This window comes from Rana temporaria, chromosome 7, assembly GCF_905171775.1.
Source record: "Rana temporaria chromosome 7, aRanTem1.1, whole genome shotgun sequence".
Taxonomy (NCBI): Eukaryota; Metazoa; Chordata; class Amphibia; order Anura; family Ranidae; genus Rana; species Rana temporaria.
In genome coordinates this window covers 178,089,362-178,111,558 of record NC_053495.1, presented here as the reverse complement: position 1 = coordinate 178,111,558, position 22,197 = coordinate 178,089,362, and the positions used below count along the sequence as shown (strand labels likewise).

Below are 22,197 nucleotides of genomic sequence, written 5' to 3'. Positions count from 1 at the left end.
TGGGACCACAGTCACCAAACAAACCATTGGTAACAAATTACGCCGCCACGAATTGAAATCCTGCAGCGCTCCTCAAGACAGCACATGTAAAGGTCTGTCTGAAAGGTTTTATATAATGTGCTGTAATTGTGTTTTATGGTGCTATAAATGTATCTGATAAATATTTATGGTATGTAAGTTACAATTTTTTTTTTATATAAAAAACACGTAGGGTTATTCCAAGTGTGCGATGGAAAACATATAGCTAGTATGGATGCCAGCCGCTGAGGATATCTCCTCCTATATAGTCCCTCCTCTTTTGTGGTCCCCTTGTTCTAGGACAAGCTTGATGGAGTATTGTCCGCGTTATCTCCCCCAAGTAGGATTCAAAGCAACCGCAATTGAGGAAATGTTGTCAACAATGAAAAGAAACAGTTACATTATTTTATGCTTTAAACTAGTAATGATTACCTTATTTATATACTTTATACTTTATTTAGAGGTTTCTATGCAGAGCTGCACCAGATTTTGCACTCTCCAGTTTTAGTAAATCGGTCCTTTCAGACTAAATATAAACTTTTTTTCTTGCAGAGATATTTTGGTAACATAGAAAACAATAGAAATTCCAATGCAAGCCACAAGTTAGGTACTAATTGGAGAGCAGAGCGTTTTGTAAGTGTGACGAGACCCAAATCTTCACATCTAAGGCCAGGGCCCTCACACATTGTCTGGCACACCTCCGATGTAAAGATTTGTTTTACTGCTGAAGTTTACTGTTTAAAATTTAAAGCTTGTGACTGCTGAGAGGCATTTTCCTGTATTCTGCAGTAACATCACACGTCCACCAATCAGCCAATAAGTCATTTCCGTGCAAAGAGTAAAAAAAACTATTTTTGAAAGTCTTGTCACTTTATTGTTTGCCAGATTCCTATTTCAGGGACACATATTATGAGTAAAATTTGGGTGTAGCTGAACTTCTAAAATATGTGGCGGTCTTATCTGCTTTTGCACCAGTGCTAGGATCCTGGCACACCCGCAAGGCAGAACTGCAGGTCCCAGAACCTCTCTGCAGACCCCACTAAGCGCTAATCCATACCAGTGGTTGAGTTAGAATGCAGCCGCAGGATGACAGCAGTGCCGATATGCCAATCGCAGCACAAAGTAGGGTTACCACCTGTACGGGATTCACCAAGACAGTCCAGGTTTTGAATTCCGACCAGGCTGTGGCTCCACAAGTAACTAGGATAGTCACACACAAATCTGTTCCCATCTGAGAGCTGCAGCGGCCAGGTTTGGCATCACTGCAAGGCAGGGTGATGATGTCACTAAGAGTAATCTGGCAACACCCACCATTCGCTGCGGCACACTATGCGCACCGCATTACTAGGTTTGGCTTGAAGAAAAGGTAGCAACCCAAGTACAAAGTTGACTTTTTAGTTTCTTTCTTTTTTTTTTTAAACAAACTTTATTGAAATGTCAGACAGTGAAGTAGAATTCCAACCTAAACCTAACTACTCTTAAAAATGCTCCCTCCCCTGTCCTAACACCTATGCGGATTAACCTTTGTAAGAAAGATATATTACCTATTTTCAGCCCGACACGTGATCTCGTTTCTGTCATCAGCTGCAGGGGAGAGGAGAGAGTGCTTAAAAACGAGGTTTAGGCAAAGTGACGTCACCCATAAGCTTTGTTGTCATTGCTCCCTCCTCTCCCCTGCAACCGCCGACTGACACATGAGATCACGTGACCGGACAGGAGCATGTGATCTTAAGCCCCGCCCCACCTCCCAGGAACCGAAACCTCTTAACCAGTTCAGCTGCGGAAGGTTTACCCCCCTTCATGACCAGGCCATTTTTTGTGATACAGCACTGTGTTACTTTAACTGACAATTGTGATGTAGTACGACATTGTACACAAATAAAAAGTGTGTCCATTTTTCCCCACAAATAGAGCTTTCTTTTGGTGGTATTTGACCTTGGGTCTGGGTTTTAATTTTTTGCTCTATTAAGAAAAAACGCAGGCAATTTTAAAAAAGAAAATATTTTTTACTTTCTGCTATAAAACATATCCAATACAAATGTAAAAAATAGAATTTCTTCATCAGTTTAAACCAATATGTATTCTGCAACATGTTTTTGGTAAAGTATACAGTATACATCTCCATCTCTCTATCTCAATATCTATCTCTCTCAAAAGAAAAGGAACCGCCTTCCGGTTTGATGTGGCCCCCTAAGTATATCCATCTGTGGCCCCAAAAAGCTTGAGCGTCTTATGTTTTTTTTGCTGTTAATGTATTTATCTTCTTTAGCTTGACAAAACCCTGAGCGCCGCGCTCATTCTTAGGATGAGCTGGGGCGTGTTCACAAGTCTATGTGCCCGAGCCTCCAAGGAAGCTGACAGTGCGCAGCACCACTGCGAATCACAAGCACTGTGACATTTCCTCGATCTCTGCATCTGCAGTCCACAGATCGGGAATAGTCACAGTGTCTGTGATTGGCTCGTCGCGCTGTCATCTTCATAGCAGCTCCGGCACATCGACTTCTGAACACGCCCAGCCACACGTCCCAGCTCATACTAACAATGAGCGCGGCGCTCGGGATTTGTCAGGCTAAAGAAGAAAGATATATTAACAGCATAAAAAACATAACACGCTCAAGCTTTGGGGGCCACAGATCGATATATTTGGCGGGCCACAAATGGATATATATGCAAATTCCACATCAAACCGGAATGTGGACTGCAAATGGCCCACGGGCCAGACTTTGGACATGTCTGGTATAGGAAAATTACACAAATCTAGTCCCTGCATGCAAGGATGGCTCCAGAAGGTGCTGCAAGAGAAAGGAGCCACCTTGAAACCTAGGGCAGCAGCCATGACACCAGTTTATACTGGAACATAGGCAAGGATTAATCAAAAAAGAAGCTGCATTCAGTAAGGGATTAAATTAGCTGCTGAAAGTTCTTAAAAGCTGAGGGTTTAATATCACTTTAATGTTAAAACCTAGTGACAGCTTGCTTCCTGTGAGATGCAGCAATAGCCGGCTTGTTTACAGAACCGGCCTGAGCATTGGATACTCAATCTTCTAAGGTGGCCCTGGCCTTGAATAGCTGAGGAGCCGGGGGAGCAATAACCTCACTGCTAAATCAGACCTAGCCGTGCCTGCCTGGTAGTATTTATTCTGTTGACCAGACACAACAGCCTGCAGTAGCACAGAATAGTATTTAAGTGGTATGTCAGGAGCCAGGCCCAGGAATGAAGGAATTTACCGCGCCGAAAATGGACGCGTTACAGGACTGCGCTCTTTATGTCTTGTGCATTCACATCCATATACTCGTTTTATTCTCTGTTTATTTTGTATGGCTGCCTGTTTTAGTTCGAATTTACTGCGCTGGGCTTAGCGTTCTATTCCTGGCTGATGGCTCCAACAATGTTTTTCCATAGTAAAGATTTAGAGTTGCGTTGCTTCTAATAAAGACATAGTAAAAATCACTCCTCGCACCTTATAATAAGTAAATCATCTTAATGTATGCGCTTAAACCTTTTGTGCTAGGAGACACTCGCCCCGCTAGCTGGAAAGTCGCGTAACCCTCATTATGCCATGATAACTGTTGTAGGGTAAAGGAACGCTCGTGGTTTCCCATAGTAACCAGCTTCTCCTTTCCTTCTTCCAGCACAGCTTATAATATGCAAAGGACACATTTATTGGTTGCTCTGGGAAACATAAAAAGTTATATACAGTAAAACACTTTCAATCACAAGGCCTAGTAGCAGTACAATATACAATAGGGTAGCTTAAAATGAAACTTTAAGGCATAACTAAAGGGACAACTTTTTCTTTAAATTTAGCTACAGTGGAGAAGGATTGAACACCTATCAGTTTTTATTGCTGTCTGTGCCCCTCTTAGGGAGATTCACCCTCTCTACTTGTCCTGTTTACCATTAGCATTGGAAGTGAAAATCTTCCAATGGGAATACTAGTTCTGGTGGCCTGTGGGTTTCCAAGGAATTCCCTTAATTTGCAGGGATTTCTCCCGACTTTTAGTTTTTGCTATGGGGCAGGACATGAAAGTTAGCCTCCCCAATGGGGCACAGATGGCAAAAAAAATAACCAACAAGGGTTCTAACCCTCCCTTACTCTATTCAAAATGAAAAATAAAATGTTTTGCCTATTGTTCTACTTTAAATCCCAAAGGGGAGTTTGTTTTTCTTTAACATTCTCCCCTCCCCAGGAAAAATTGCTGCAAGTGTTAAACTTTTTTATTTTTAGCTCTACCCCCTGCCGCCTAGTCAATAATCATGTGTACCTGGTTCTGCAGACTCCTGGGATATTTACATCACATCTCCCAGGAGGCTGCAGAATCAGCACAAAGGGCAACTGGCAGATGGGCTTTTAATGTCATCGGAGATGGCTGCCTGCCCCTTGAAGAGGCAGCCAGGTGAAGAGGACCAAGATGGTGGCGCAACCTACTTTATGGTACCCGAACCGCGAATCACAGTGGAAAAGCACTGGATTTGGTGTGGAGATGAGTATATGTTTTCAAAGAGAATGCTGCTCTATGGGTAAGAAGGAAAAAACATGGGTCGTGGGAGCTGAGCACCACTATAAAGAGGAACCTCACTCGCCCCTCTATATTTTTAAACCACCCACCATCCCCTATATGTTGTGCAGCACTGTCCTTGATTTAGATATACATCAGTCTAGAGCAGCGGTCTCCAAACTACAGCCCGGGGGCCAGATTTTCTTACTTTTATCTGGCCCTTGGGGCACTATTTCATCCACAGATACCAACAATGGGGCATAGTTTCTCCTATGACACCAACAATGGGGCCCAATGACACCAACAAAGGGGCCCAATGACACCAACGATGGGACACAATTCCTCACAATGACACAAAGGATGGGGGACAATTCCTCACAATGACACCAACAACAGGGCTCAGTTTCTCTCAATGATACCAACAATGGGACCCAATGACGGGGCACAATTACTCCCACTGAAGCAATAGGGCATTCATTTATCCCACTGATGTCAGGACCTTTTTGACTCCTACTGACCACTGTCCGGCCCTCACAAAACTCTGAAGGACAGTAAACTGGCCCTTTGCTTAGAAATTTTGGAGACCTCTGGCATAGAGTATTCAGCATCCTGCTAAGTTTCACTGATCAGGTGTCTGGGACCTGCGCCACCATCTTGGCCCCTTCCCATTCATTAGAAGCTGGCTGCCACTTATGGGTTCATACAGCCTAGCCGGTTCTGCCCACAGGTTGATGTATTCCCACTTCCGCAGCCTCCTGGGATTCATTAGAAACCGGCTGACACTTCTGGGTTCATACAGCCTGCCCATCTCTACCTACAGGTTGGTGTATTCCCACTTTCGCAGCCTCCTGGAATATGTTACAGGGCAATCACAAGAGGCTTTGGGAGCAGGGACACATCCTTATTATCTTGACAAGAATAACAGTGGTGGGAAGGGGTTGAACAACAAAAATGCAAAAACAATATGTGAGTGCCATTTTGGAGGAGGAAGTCCAGGGAGTTACAGTGCCTCTAGAGGGTGAGGGTATGCTTTCAAGGGTGACTGTACGTTCAGACACTGTACACTTAGCCACCTTGTCTAGATCCCTTGACCTAAAAGTTGACATCTTCTCAAAGTTCTCTTCACTTGATTCCTCAATGCTACATGCACCCTGCACCTGTCCAGTCAGCTTTAACAGGACACAGTTTTTTTTTTAACCAGAGTGAAAAAAGCTTACCACCCCACTGCCAACTTCCCCATTTTGGTTAGGTAACTGTTGACACCAGAGCAGAATAGGGCAATCTAAAATGTTATGGTGGCCAAAATGGCGGAAGTGGAGAAATCCTGCAGTGGAGACACCTGTTTCGATGACAATTGAGAAGACAAGATTTCCTCTCACTTTAGAAAGATAACTGTATGCTTCCTGTTGCACAGATGAGACAGGAAGTCGGACAAAATGTCCCCAGTGGGAAAGCAGACAATCTGACCCTTTCTTCACTCTTTTCAAACTTAAAAAAAAAGTTGGCTAGCTTTTTTTATTTTAAGGAACGTTTTATGCTTTTTCTAGGCTTTCCACCACATGACTTTGGTTTAGATGCCTTCCACTAGCAGATGATGGCTTGTGTATGTCAATATATTCCCTGAAAACTCATACCTTTAGGGTAGCCTATCCCATCTCTATCTAACAAAAGGGATTTAAATTCTCAAACAATACATACCCACACAATTACTACCCTATGTACCCTATGTATCACCTTCCCTTCCTATTTACTGTAGATTGTAAGCTCTTGTGAGCAGGGCTCTCCTTACTCTCTTGTCTTGAATTGTATTGTAACTGTACTGTAATTTTGTAAAGCGCTGCGCAAACTGTTGGTGCTAATAAAACCTGAATAACATTATTAATAATAATAATAATAATAATACGGTATATACTCGAGTATAAGCCAAGATTTTCAGCCCTTTTTCTTATACTCGAGTCAGTGTACCTGGAAATATTGAGAGGCTGTGGGCGTCCATCGTTTAAAACTTGCGGTCTCTTCTTGTCCCTTCCGTGATAGGCGGAACTCTGTCTGCTGAAAAACACCTATCACGAACGTTCTCTCATCCTCACGGATCCCAGCAGACACTGTGTTCAGTGTTCCGCCAATCACGGACACCTTTTCATCCTCGGATGTCCGTGATTGGAGGAACACTGAACAGTGTCTGCTGAGAAACTGAGTTTGAATATGAGAGAACGTCCGTGATAGGCGTAACTGTGTCAGCTGAGAAACGCCTATCACGGAAGGGACCAGGAGGAGACCGGGAGTTTTAAACATTGAATGGATGCCCGCAGCCTCTCAATGGGCACAGTGATGATGGGCACAGTGACGATGGGCACAGTGAGGATGGGCACAGTGAGGATGGGCACAGTGAGAATTGGCACAGTGAGGATGGGCACAGTGACAATTGGCACAGTGAGGTTGAAATGGGCACAGTGAGGCATGCAAATGGGCAGTTGACACTCTTTTCCGCTTACAGTAGCTGCTGCATTCTCACCCTAGGCTTATACTCGAGGCAATAAGTTTTCCCATTTTTTTGTGGTAAAATTAGGTCCTCGGCTTATACTCGGGTCGGCTTATACTCGAGTATATACGGTAATAATAATTAGACAATAGGAAAAACAGGTAATAAGATAATTGACAAACCAATGCAAACAATCACATACTGCTAAGATCTACTGGACATTCCTCATCCTGAGTGAGAAGTTACTTATATTGTATCTACAAGCTGATAAGAGCCAAGAACACAGATTATCCCCTCACCACAGAAACTGTTCTTGTGCTCCGTGTCCATACAGGAGCAGGTGATATAAATGGCGTTATTAAAAAAAAAAAAAATTATATTGGTCTTGAGTGTTGGAGCACTGCTCCACCTACAAGTAAACTATTTATAAATAATTAAATCTGCCAAATATATATCTCTTTTGTAGCATTTATGCCTCTCACATTTTTTTATACTGCTGCTTGTTTTTACTGCTTCTTTTAGAAACTGGGGACGTGAATGCTCTTGGCGGCTTCCTCTGTATAAAGAGAATTTATATACACACTACCTTGGCCGTACTTTTTTGGGCTCTTTTTAGGTTTTTGGATGTTTCTGGTTTGGCATGTGACCACAAGTTAATTAACCTTTTTGCTGCCCAGATGGTCTACTCTACTATACAACTGGGTTCATGTGCTGAAAGCTATTAGAGAAAGGTCAGCTAGCAGAGGCTCTATATATTCAAAAACATTTATATGTTAGAATACGCCTTTCCAGGTTAGAATTATTGCCTGTGTTTGTTACCAAGGTTTAGGCTGTACTGAATTGGGGCTATAAAGAAGGTATCGTCATTCAAGCTTGGTAAATGCATGTTTTTTTAAACCTACTTTCTTTCTTTATTAATAATAATCATGGTTTCAAATATATAATTTAAAATAAAAGCTTTAGTTAGTGAAATGAAATATTGAATATTAATGTTATGTAGTCTTTTATTCAGCCAGTAGATGGAGCTGTAGTGTGCTTTTTGCATGTGAAGAACTCTATCACTTTCTCCTGTGCTAAAAATAGCCCGATGTCTACTGAATTGTCAACAGAACCAACTTCGCCTTTGAGGTTTCAATCAGACAAAGGGAGCCAAAAAGCAAGTTTCATTTGCTTTTCTGTCTCTTTAGTTAACCCATTGTTTTGTAGGAATCCTTTGCAATGTAGAAAACATTTATTGATAAAACAAAGAATCTCTCTCTCCTTTAACATTTTTGTTTCACTTTTCACTTATTGCCACCACTTCTCATCCGCAACAGCACTGGGCCTATTCAGGGATGGACTGGCCATTGGGACTACAGGGAGTTTCCCGGTGGGCCGATGGTTCAGTGGGCCGGCTTCAGTGACAGCGGACCACTGCCCTCCTCCGCTCCTCTGTCTCTCCCTCCCCGCAGCGCTCACCTGGGGGGAACAGAGAAGCAGGGGGAGGAACAGGGGGGACGACAGAGGAGCATGGGGGAGGGGACAGACAGCTGACTCAACAGCTATGGCCTGGGAGTTTCTCACTTCTGCCTAATATTGTCCCATAAGGGGGAGCACCAAACTGATTCCTTGCCCCGGGTGAAATAATGTCTAGCTTCCCCAATGGTACTGCCTATAAGAGTACCAGTACCAGCCGTTCTACTTTAATAAAGTAGAACGGCTAGTGGCTAGTGAAGGGGGAGAGGGGGCTTGGGTGGCTGGGGGTCAAAGTGGGCCAGTCCAGATGAAGTCCAGGGCCAAATTTTTGTCCCAGTCCAGCCCTGAACCTATTTAATTTCATTCAGACAATCTTGAAAATGGTGCAGAGACACTGTGCAATGCCTGGCCCAATTTTATAATCCTTCTAGGTGAATGACCTTGAATGATGGGGGGGAGCAATGATGCTCTATTAATAATGCAACAGTATTTGGGTCTATTGATTGGATGCTAGACCCAGGTACTATCACATGGGACGAGGTCACATGATCACCCCTAACTTGTAAGCAGAGGATATTTTTGTTGGCTGAGACAGTGGATGGGGAGTGCTGCCAAGTACCAGTGAGTCAAGGCCTTTGTACAGCTAAACTGTTCAATTAAATGTGTCTATGATTTATTATGGTGAGTAGCAATCACTCACTATCCTATGGTGTATGTTACACAGAGGCATGTAGCGGCATCTAGATACAAACAACTTAAGTAACTGGACACAGTTACAACACTGTGCAATTATTGGCTTAATCTCTACTATATGCTACTGTTTATCTTACTCCACTTGAAGACATAAATTAAACCATTCAAAAACTTTAAAAGCAAAGGCGAAAAATGGTCAAGTACCACCTAATTTACATAGGGAGGCCCACTCAGCTTCATAACAAGCTTCTCTCCACAGCCCCTCCATATCACCTGCCTTGGTGTCTTTCATTTTTGATACCCAAGAAAGAGTCAAACAAACAAATGCCTGTCCAACGTTTGACCATGACACCTATGGATTGTACCGGTCAGCTGTTCTTGGTGACCGGGGTTCCTCATATCTTTCTGTGAACTTGAAGTATAACTGGCCACCCAGATACAATAGAAAGTATTATATCGATCTTGAAGCCAATATGTTCTCTCTTCATTTCCCCTTAATCTGATTAATCTGAGTAAACTATTACCCTACATTAGGAACGTCCACAAATATGGGATGAGGCGTTTAACCACGTTCTAAAGGTAAGCATTAGGGCGAGTACACACCAACTGAGGTGATGAGCCGAGCTCGGCATATCTCACTGTTTCCTCTTTTTTTTTAAAGAACTTTATTGAAATGTCACACACATCTCATAAAGTTAAATTTTTGGCCAAGCAGTTCAGAGCAATGGATTGCCTTGCACTGCGTTGTGTTGAAAATAAAGTATTCCATGCTGTATTTTTTTTTTTTTTTTTTTTAAACATCAAAAGTTTATTAAGGCCAAAAATTGCGATACATAAGGCAATATAAAATAGACATGTCAAGCAGTGTTACATAGAATGACAGTGTAAAGAAAATATTACATTTGATTCTATTGGTACACCTATAAAGGTCCATTCCATGTCAAAACAAATGCGAGGCAAATTGTGTTTACCTGTTTGCCCATGAAGGCACTGGACAGTTACTATTATTAAGGTAAGATTTAACATTCAACACTATTATTGAAGGGTGCCGTTTAAACATGGCACAACATGTAGTTTATAGAGCTTTGGAGAAAAAAGAAAAGAGGGGAGAAAAAAAAGAAGGGAAGATGTGGGTGTGGTAAGGGGAAGCAGTTGGTGACTGCTGCAGGATTATAGTATCTATTCGGGCAGTTCTGGTCAGTACCCGAGACCTTGGCATCCGCTAGTTAATGAGTATTTCAGGGGGTTGACAGTGAGTCATACTCTGGGGAGGCCTTGAAAGCGAACCACGCAGACCATGTAAAAATATGGAACGCTTCACGAATTTGCGTGTCATCCTTGCGCAGGGGCCATGCTAATCTTCTCTGTATCGTTCCAATTTTAGTATATGTCCTGCCGAAGCGAGGACGCTGTAGTTTTTTTTATAACTCATCATGCCTGCACACCACTGCAATTCAGTGGTATGAACTGGGCACATAGGAGACAAGGGGCCAGATCCACAAAGAACTTATGGCGGCGTATCTATTGATACGCCGCGTAAGTTCTACGATGCGCCGTCGTATCTTTGTTTTGTATCCACAAAACAAGATACGACTGAATGTGGGCTAGATCTGACTGACGTACGTCTTAGTACGCCGTCGGATCTTAGGTGCATATTTACGCTGGCCGCTAGGTGGCGCTCCCGTTGATTTCCGTGTAGAGTATGCAAATTAGCTAGATACGCCGATTCTCAAACGTACGTCCGCCCGGCGCATTTTTTTAAGTCGTTTATGTAAGGCTTTTTTCGGCGTAACGTTACCCCTGCCTCTATGAGGTGTACGCAATGTTAGGTATGGACGACGGGACAGCGTCAAATTTTACGTCGTTTGCGTAAATCGTTTGCGAATAGGGCTTTGCGTAAGTTACAAAAAAAGGGTTTTTCTTTCCTATAAGAGGAAAAGAAAGAAAACACTGCGCTAATACAATAAGTGAATTAAATAAACATATATATATACGTTGAATATATAGAGCTGCCAGTATTAATACTCAAGATACCAAAGTAATAACGACAAAATAAAAACAACGGAATACGGCGCTCAATAACCCAAAGAGTCAGTATACCGACAGGTGATAATGATCTGCTTGGGTGGTGACAACCAATCAATTGTGAAATTCACTGGCATAAATATTGATATAAAAAATACACACCAAATTAAAGTGCTCAACAAAACACAGTAAAATTGCGTAAGTTACGTTCACGTCGAAAGCATTGACTATTTGCGACGTGATTTTGCGCATGCGCACTGGGATACGTCCCAGTAATCGTCAATTACGTGGGGGTCATACCAGATTACCATACAACACGCCCACTCCAAGCCTACTTTGAATTCCGCGGGCTTACGCCGGCAGATTTACGTTACGCCGGCCCGCATATGGGAGCAAATTCTTTGTGGATACCCTAGGAGCCTTTTTCCTTGTACAGGTGGTTGGACTGCACTGGAATAGCCGCCAAACACAGTCCCACCGCATCTGGTGTGAACCAGCCCTTATGGTCTTTTTATATCGACTCGTGAAAAAACATGGCTAGAGGGGTACAGGGGACACCAAGTGCTGTTCAAAAATCAGACAGGGTTTTTATAACCGACCATTCCCACCAGAGAAGGAGATATGATATGAATGCATTTTTAGTGTGTTTTAATGTTTTTAGTGCATATATTTTTAAAGCAAAAACATTTTACCGGAGGAAAACACACATGCATGGAGGTGCAACGGTGCATTAACCTCCCTGGCGGTATGATTCTTTCAGAAAAAACATGCTGAAAGCGGTACCATTATTTGCAAGGAAATTTGGCGTTTTATACTGTAGGCCTGTAATTTTTAGAAATAACTCACTTAAATCTGACCAAACCAGATTCTAATAGGCATCCCGGGTATGACATTTTTTTAAAAACAAAATTATAAATTATAATATAATAAATAATTATATATATTAATAAAAATTATTCAATAATGTAATCAAATCAAAATCACTGAAATTTGCTCTGTTGCAGAATTGTCGCTGTCATTATTTTTTTTTTTTTATGACGAATTTCCCCACAAATCGCTATCGCACAATTCTGCAAGTGATTATAATTTATTATCGCTGTTTTTTAGCTGATCTAAAACTATTTTTGACATAAAGGGACACTTTTGGTTGCTATGGACAATCTACAGTTTGCAGGCAGAAAGAAACCTTTTTATTATATAAAATAACATGCAGGACACTGGACAGACCACTAGGGACAAAGGGGGGGTGTGTTTTTTTTACATACAGTACTGTAATCTATAAGATTACAGTATACTGTATGTAATGTGTTTGTTTACTTTTTTGAATTTGGCACCATTCTCCGTCCCCGTGCGTTGTAACGTCGCAGGGAACGGAGATCGGCGGCACAGGAGGACACTGTGTGAATCAAGCGAGGTCCCGCTCGCTCACACAGCGCGGTGGCATCGCTGGATCCAGGGAAAAGGTAAGTAAACAGTGCCTGTGGATCTAGCGAGGCAAGCCCGAGTCTGACTCTGGGTTACCGCTCGCAGCAGGAAAATCTAACCCCGAGTCAGACTCGGGAATACCGCCAGGCAGGTTAAAACATGCCTAAAATGTGGACAACTCATATATAAGACAGTGGTTGACAATAGGAATAACACAAATATTTATAACTCATTCAAGAATAACGTCAGAGATGCATATTACACACTACTTTTCATAGCAGAAAACCAAACATTCCTCAGTTCGGCACAAATATAAAAAACAGATTAATCTCTCTCCATTACAAGTACTTAAAGGGTCACTAAAGGAAAAAAATTTTTTAGCTGAAATGACTGTTTACAGGGCATAGAGACATAATAGTTAACTGATTCCTTTTAAAAATGATTAAAAATTGATAAAAAAACAATCATATAATGTGCCTGCAGTGTAGTTTCGTTTTTGCTGTTGTTTGCTGGTTCTCTGATGTACAGAGAGCCACTAGAGGGCAGTCAGCCAATAGAGAGCAGTGATACTTTGTCTAAAACTCCTCAGCACCAATCCAGTTTCGTTTTACACACAGTAATCACACCTCCTTGATTAGTGACCACCGTGAGAAATCTCCCAGTACTGTGGTTATCAGGAAACAGGCAACCAGGAAGTGTCCAAAACAGAGAGGATTTACAGCAACATCAAAGCAAAAACGAACAATGAGGACATGAAACCAGGACTGCAGCAAGGTAAAGGAAGCTATTTAGCTAAAAAAAAAAATTCCTTTAGTGTCCCTTTAAGTGAGAACTACCTTCTCCCAATTGTGCCACGTTAGTCTGGGCCTGAACTTACAGTTTGTCAGGATCTGTGTGTCTAGAGACTGTGTGTGTGGTGGATGTCAGCTCCTGTGTCCTGGTCAGGCTAAATTTCAATATAGCAACATACTGCATACAGTCAGCTTCTGGCACCACACTATGTAGAAATTGGCAGTGGTGCTAATATATAAACATGCTTCACTGAGCTTCATAAACATCGATCATGTAGACAAATGTGAGCCGCTTTTTACAGCAAGTCCAGTGATGTGTGGGTTGCTTGTACCATTTGCTTGGATAGAAGAATGCATTTTCCATTCATATGTACTAAAGAGGAAGTATAATGGATGTTGGTCAGTGTTATTATTGTTTGATCTATATCTAACTAGATAGATAGATAGATAGATAGATAGATAGATTATACAGTGGGGAAAATAAGTATTAGATCCCCTGCTGATTTTGTAAGTTTGCCCATTTACAAAGAAATTAAAGATCTATAAGGCCTCGTACACACCACCGGACATGTCCGATGAAAACGGTCCGCGGACCTCGGGCATCCCAGTGCGCATGCTCGAAATTAAACCGGAACAAGCCAATGCTTACAACGGTGATGTCATTCTACGCAAAGCCCTATTCGCAAACGACTTACGCAAACGACGTAACATTTTCAAAATTTGACGCGGGAACGACGGCCATACTTAACATAGGATACGCCTCATATAGCAGGGGTAACTATACGCCGGAAAAAGCCGAACGCAAACGACGTAAAAAAATGCGCCGGCCAGACGTACGTTTGTGGATCGCCGTATCTAGCTACCGTATTTATCGGGGTGTTGCGCGCTCCGGCGTATAGCGCGCACCCCTAAAGTGGACCCGACATTCCTGTAAAAAAACATTTTAGTACTTACAGTTTTGGTGTCTTGCGCAGCGTCTATCGGCGGCCTCGTCAGGTCCGTCTGCGGCTTCGGGTGTCCTCTTCGTCGGGTCCGGCGTCCTTCCCGCTCGATCCCCGCTTTCCCGCGCCGAGTTTGAATACTGCGCCGGCATATACCGAGCGCAGTACACTCGTGTATAGTCGGGCAGGCTTGGCTACTCTCGCGCTCACATCCTGTATGTCCAGGACGTGAGCGCGGGAAAACGGGTATCAGGGCAAAAAAGTGCGTGGTATACGCCGATAAATACGGTAATTTGCATACTCGACGCGGAATTTGATGGAAACGCCACCTAGCAGCCAGAGTAAATTCTGTCGTATCTTGTTTTGTGGATCCATAGATACACCGGCGTAATTCGTTTGAGGATCTGGCCCAAAATGTGATCTGATCTTCATCTAAGTCACAATAGACTCTCACAGTTTGCTTAAAGCGGAAGTAAACCCTTCAATTTGATAGTTACAAAAAACAGTTAACATTCCCGGCATGCCGGAAGTGCTAGCTGTCACATTTGCTTGTGCTCTCAACCAAACTGTCAAACCATCCAATGGCTGGTTTTATAACGGATCACATGTACAGCATCATGGCAGCTGCAGATTAAACAGAGGCTAAGATGTCCGCTTCCATGGCTGAAAACGATAGGAGGGTTTACTTCCACTTTAAACTAATAACACACAAAGAATTAAATGTTACCATGTTTTTATTGAACACACCATGTAAACATTCACAGTGCAGGTGGAAAAAGTATGTGTACCCCTAGACTAATGACATCTCCAAGAGCTAATTGGAGTGACCTGCCCTGCCCTATAAAAAACACACACCAGTTCTGGGTTTGCTTTTCACAAGACGTACTGCCTGATGTGAATGATGCCTCACACAAAAGAGCTCTCAGAAGACCTACGATTAAGAATTGTTGACTTGCATAAAGCTGGAAAGGGTTATAAAAGTATCTCCAAAAGCCTTGCTGTTCATCAGTCCACGGTAAGACAAATTGTCTATGAATGAAGAAAGTTCAGCACTGCTGCTACTCTCCCTAGGAGTGGCCGTCCTATAAAGATGACTGCAAGAGCACAGCGCAGACTGCTCAATGAGGTGAAGAAGAATCCTAGAGTGTCAGCTAAAGACTTACAAAAGTCTCTGGCATATGCTAACATCCCTGTTAGCGAATCTACGATACGTAAAACACTAAACAAGAATGGATTTCATGGGAGGATACCACAGAGGAAGCCAATGAATGTGCCCGTACGTCTTTGGGATTCAGTGGTTTTACCAGGGTCATGGCTACAGCTGCAATCAAGACACTTTTTTTTTACAGCCAGTGATGCTATTCAATGTAAAAGTGATTTGAGTGGCTATACCACCACTGGATCCCTTTTACATATGGCGGAAGGTGGTCCTCTCCTCCCCCTGTCCTGCCTCCTCTTCCATCGGGGAGCCTGGGACAGAAACCAGTGATCGGGTGGCAGATGAAGGATGAATTTTTATTTTCCAATCATCTCTATGGTCTATGAAACCCTATGGTCTCTGAAACCGGAAGCAGTGAGGATTTTGTCACTTCCAGTTTCAGTTTGCTGTTTACAAGCTGTTATCGGCTTGTAAAGCGATCTTGGTTTGATCAGATGCTTTTTGAGGGCAGAGGAGAGATTAGGGGTCTAATAGACCCACATGTCTGAGTAAAGAGTACCTATCCCTGCTCATGCTATCACAAGGTTTGTGTTTTATCCCTCGTGATAGTAATAAAGTTGATAAAAAAAATTAAGAGACAGTAAAAAACGGTAAATACAAAATTGCCCCCACCCCCCAGTGCTCATGTGCTAATGCACTAATGCAAATGCATACATAGGTCCAGCACACATACGTAGCAGTGATTACACTTGTGAGGTATCAGCGCGAACATCAATGTGAGAGCAATAATTCTAGCAGCAGACCTCTTTTGTATTGTTAAACTGGTAACCTGTAAAGGCTTTTAAAACATTGTCTATGGAGATTTTTAAGTACCGTCGTCCTGCCCAAAATATACTGACCATGACCTTTGACTCTGACCTTGACCCAAACACTAACCCTGGCACTGACCTAGGTCACCCTTGATCTAGGTATTATTTCTTTATTTTTCTATTTTATTTTTATTATTATTTTACACGCAGTTTTGTTGATTTTTCTCTTTGCGAGGAGAGAAAGAGATACAATGTATCTTTCCTCCCCATTCAGAGAGAAAACACAGGGGCGGGCTTCACAGTAATTGATCACTGTGATAACCAATCACAGTGATTAGGTGACCCAGAATCGATAGTTTGAACGGGTCCCGGGGGTCCAAATTCAGTGAGGTCAAATATATGCGTACTGTCAGAAGCAAGAGGTTAAAGTGTATTTAAAAGAAAAAAAAAATAATTTGAAAAAATACTGTGCAAATATCATGTGACATAAAAAAAATGCAACAGCCAATATTTTTTTTCCCAGGGCCCCTGCTTTCAGAAAATATATATGATGTTTTGGGGTTAAGTAATTATCTAGTAGTGGTAAAAATTACGAGTAGATATATAAAAGAATGTAAACACAAAACACTGTGCATTCCCCGTAAATACACAGATCTACTGCAAATTCTTCATCACTCTCTAATTATAGGTTATTGCTTAAAGATGTGTTATTGTGCCGGAGAAGGATGGAAAGTTGAGATTATTCTTCCACTCCAAGCAAAGGCTTGCACATTATTACAATTCAAACAAGTGGGATTCATCCTACGCTCCTAAAAACAACCCTAAATTGCAAAGACAAATTGTTTGGGTGGTCTTGGGTGAGGCTCAAAACAAGATTACAGGCAACGGACACTGTCCATAACAATCACTTAACGTTCCTCAAACATTCTCGAACTAAGGTATTTTGCAGCTGAACCGTTCCATGTTTCACTGTTGACTCTCACAGATTAAAAGGGGAAAATTAAAAATTACAAAAGTTCAGAAGACCCCAATGCTCCACTGCTTTTTGTTGGTCCCTTCTCTATTTCTCTAGTCTATATGGTATAATTTACAATCTAATTCTAACCATTAAAGCCCTCAATGGTCTCAATTGTAATTCCTTTCCAAAAACCTATACTCATTGAAGGAGCTACAGAATTTAGGCCCCCATACAGATTCTGGTCACCCCTTTTTGTGGGGAAAGCTTCTATTTTATGAACCTGCAGTATATGTAAAGTAATGCCAAGTACACATGATCGAAATTTCCGACAAGAAAAGTCTGATGTGAGCTTTTGGTCGGAAATTCCAACCGTATGTACGCGGCATAAGGCAGAGTTCACCAACCTGATGGATTTTCCATGGCAGAGCTGAATTGTGGGGGGAAATGACAGAACCAGTGCTGGGGCCATTGGTGCTTTAAGCATTTACTTGACCATCTGACATCAGATCGAATAAAGAAGAGCAAAAAATGCATAGCATAGTGCCACTGCACTCTACACCATCCATCAGGAGCTTCCCTTTGCAGCTTTGCTATGATGTTTCTTCTGTTGCATTTTCGCAAGTAAACTGGCAGGAAGTGCAGGGTCTTCTGGTTGTGGTCCCTACATTGTACTCATGTCTCAAGGACTTTTCTCATGCTTCTCTCCTTTTCAGGCCTATGCACACTGGGGCCCGGATTCAGAGATGAGTTACGACAGCGTATCTCCGGATACGCAGTCGTAACTCTGAGTGTGCGGGGTCGTATCTCTGCGCCTGATTCGTAGAATCAGTTACGCATAGATTTCCCTAAGATCCGACCGGCGTAAGTCTCTTACACCGTCGTATCTTAGGCTGCATATTTACGCTGGCCGCTAGGTGGCGCTTCCGTAGATTTACGTGAGGAATATGCAAATTAGGTAGATACGCCGATTCAGAAACGTACGTCCGCCCGGCGCATTTTTTTACATCGTTTGCGTTCGACTTTTTCCGGCGTAAAGTTACCCCTCATAAACCAGGGGTAAGTCATGTTAAGTATGGACGTCGGAAACACACGAACAGCGTCGTATTTTACGTTGTTTACGTAAGTCGTTCGCGAATAGGGCTGTATGTAAGCATTGACAGTTTGCTGGCGTAATTTGGAGCATGCGCACTTGGAAACGTTCACGTACGGGGCATGCGCCGTTCGTAAAAAAACGTCACGTGGGGGTCACAATTAATTTAGATAAAACACGCCCACATGATCCACATTTGAATTGGGCGGGCTTACGCCGACACATTTACACTACACCGCCGTAACTTAGGGCGCAAGTTCTTTCTGAATACAGAACTTGCGCCCTAAGTTATATTATATTGGAAGGTCCACTTTAAGCTGTCAGTATTAGTACTACCTGATGTCAAATTTCAGCTGGTCCGCAGCAGATGGTTAAGATGATACTAAACAGAATCCTTCCATTTCTCCCATAGCTCTTTTAGTAAGAAAACACTGATACAAACCTTGTATCACCAATGGCGGTGTATGTTTGTTTGACGCCCTGCGTCACTATTTTTCCAGCACAAACAATGGCAGACAACAAAACACAATCCCCGTGTACACAGACTGCAGTGTAAATAAACGTAGCGTTCTGTCACCCTGTGATATGGGTTAATTGAGGACAGTTACAAGCAAGGTGCTGGCCAGGCAGCACTGATTGGTGGGGAGGCAAGACGGCCTGCAGCCTCACAGACTTTCTACACATCGGATTTGTCAACGCGGTGGCCGCAGCACAATGTGAGAAAACAAATTGCACATGTAATTGCTTTGTGTCTTCCACTCCAACGCTTTGAGGGCAAAAGGATCCCGCATGTGATTACCGCCTGAGACTCTGAGCTTTCCAACTATGAGACCCTGGAGTCTTTCCATGAAGATGTGTGTACAGACAGCTAAAGGGACACTGAACTCTGCTATAAAAAATGAAAATTCTATTCAAGTATTTATTCTTAAAGTAAACCCTTCCATATACCCGAATGAAGTGACTGACTGGCTTCAGGTGATACACAGAGATTAAACAAATACTACTATATATGTTTATACCTGTTTATCTGCTGTCCTCTCTTCTCTACATCCACCCAATGTCCAGAATTTATAAAGCCTGTCTTAGTTGTCAGAAAAAAAGGGGTGGAGAGTTGAAATTACACTTGGAAGTGCAGTCACTGTAGATCTGATGGGAAGATCAAAATGAGGGGAAGCTCTGCTGATTTCTATCATCCAATCATGTGCAACCAAAAATGCTCTTTTTTATTTTCCTTGCATGTCCCCCTCAGATCTACAGCGACTGCACTTCCAAATGCACTTGCACTTGCACTTGCCCTAAGTAAAAAAAAAAATAAGTCTGAGACTAAGCCCAGGTTCACACTGGGTACGTTTTGCTTAGATTTGAGATGCGATTTCACATGTGAAATCGCATCTCAAATCGGCGGCAATTGACGGCAATGACAACGTCCTAATCGGTGCGACGCCGCATCTGCGGCGCTGCACCGATTTAAAAAATTAGTTCCTGTACTACTTTTTGCGATTTCGGGCCGCGATTTACATTGACATCTGTGCAGAAACCTGCACAGATGTCTCTGAAATCGCGGCCGAAATCGGGACTGCCAGCGGGAGTGAAATCGTGCGAGTTCAGCTGAACTCGCACGGTTTCACTCCCGCAGCTCAGTGTGAACCAGGGCTAAAGGGTTGATTTACCAAAGTCAAATAGACTGTGCATTTGTAAAGTGAAGTTTCCCCCTGCAAGTGCTGTTGCTCCAGAGCTTAGTAAATGAGGTACGTCTTCACTTTGCAAAGAGTACCCAATCACGTGCAAGGCAAATAAGAAAAAAAAAATTTCTTGCACATGATTGGACGATGGAAGTCAGCAGAGTTTCTGCTCATTTACTAAATTCTGGGGCAACTGCAGTTTCCAAAGTGCACAGTCTATTTGTCTTTAGTAAATCAACCCCATTGTCTAATCCCACTTTTACTCCCACTGTCCACAGTCCGACCCCCTAAGGTCTGAAGCTTGTTTAGAAAATTTGGAGACCCCGGGTTTAAAGAATAGAACAGCAAGCATGTAAAATGTAATAGCTGGATTCAGGTAGAGGCAAGTGCTGTATTCACAAAGCACTTGCCTCCTAAGTTTCGGCGGCGTAGCGTAAATGGGGCCGGTGTAAGCCTAATTCAAATGAGGATGAGGGGGTCGTGTTTTATGTAAATGGGTGATTGACGTTTTTTACGAACGGTGCATGCGCCGTCCATGTACATATCCCAGTGTGCATTGCTCCAAAGTACGCCGCAAGGACGTATTGGTTTCGACGTGAACGTAAATTACGTCCAGCCCCATTCACGGACGACTTACGCAAACGACGTAAAATTTTCAAATTTGGACGCGGGAACGATGGCCATACTTAACATTGACTAGGCCAGCTATTTGTTCAACTAACTTTACGCCGGAAAAAGCCATACGTAAACGACGTAAAAAAAATGCGCCGGGCGCACGTACGTTTCTGAATCGGCGTATCTAGTCATTTGCATATTCTACGCCAAACTCAACGGAAGCACCATCTAGCGGCCAGCGTAAATATTGCACCCTAAGATACGACGGCGTAGGAGACTTACGCCGCTCGTATCTTAGCCTAATTTAAGCGTATCTGGTTTCCAGAATACGCTTAAATTTAGGACGGCGTAGATTCAGAGTTACGTCGGCGTATCTACTGATACGCCGGCGTAACCCTACCTGAATCCAGCTATAAGAGTCATATAAAAGTTACATTGCAGTAAATAGTACAATCAAGACTCAAGATGTATACTAGCGTTGTGTTTTGTGACCATTTTAGATATCCATGCTTAGCAGGGTTCCATCTTTATATTACGTGTAGTTTATACATCTCCTTCCTATTTTTAGTTTATACATATAACCTCTTCAATTACCATCATAGGTTGATACCAACGGAGAGCACCCCCACTTTGCTCAGCCCACACATGTTCATCGTTTTCCATTAGATATTTCCCTCCAACATGTGGACAAAGTAAGAATAGATTTTGCCGTTTAGCATTGGGGGCTGAGGATAAAATTTAGCAAATTTGACAACGATGGAAGCTATTTCTGAAATATTTTCCGTAGCTAAAACAAAAACACGCAACTTCAAAAGACATAGAAGGCAGTTCCACCAAATGGAAACCATTACACTCAGAGCTGTCTCATCTGATAAACAGTCAATACGACGTGGGGTGGATTCTGAGGGGAAAGTCAAACGATCTCAGTTATTCAGAAAAGAAAAAGACCTTTGGCACTTCTTGTGGGTTGAATGGGACTTAAAGTGCAGAATTATAACACAGCCATGTTGGAAGGCCAATTCGGTGAATTACATATTTTCCCAAATATGTGCTTTTCAGACATGGGGTGATCAGGAGTTATACCACATTGTGCTTGAAGTGAATGGGGAGCAACAAAAGCATGGGGTGGTGATTGGGGTGCAGTAAATACATGGCTCAACCACCGGCACCCAACAGCAAATGTAACAAAACCTTCTGAAGGCACCAGTGTAAAGAGTATTCTACAAGTACTCTACAAGAGTGATACTGTAGCTTTAGGTGGAGCATTGTGGGTTGCATCAGCAGTTGCCTTTTATTACAGTACTTCAACAGAGAGATCTTCCTGCTACAAATCCTGACCCTGTTTCTTTTTACCTGGGAGGTTTGGATTGTCTAAAAAAAATAGAGATCATATCAGGGGGTTTATAGCTGAACTGTAGACACAATTTTTTTTAGATGTGTGCAGATGTGTGTATGGCCAGCCCTATGTGTGGTCTATGTGTGTATCAGCAATCCTATGTGTGGTCTATGTGTGTATGACCAGCCCTATGTGTGCTCGGCCAGCCCTGTGTGTGT

The 22,197-nt window shown here is 42.7% G+C and overlaps 1 protein-coding gene and 1 non-coding gene across 2 annotated transcripts in view; both read right to left on the bottom strand.

Annotated features, from left to right (window-relative positions):
- TRABD2B (TraB domain containing 2B) overlaps positions 1-22,197 on the bottom strand; it is a 352,534-nt gene that overhangs the window by 12,922 nt on the left and 317,415 nt on the right. The window lies entirely within an intron of this gene.
- LOC120946339 lies at positions 10,450-10,556 on the bottom strand. The gene has a single exon (XR_005750674.1). It is a non-coding gene; the product is annotated as a U6 spliceosomal RNA (small nuclear RNA).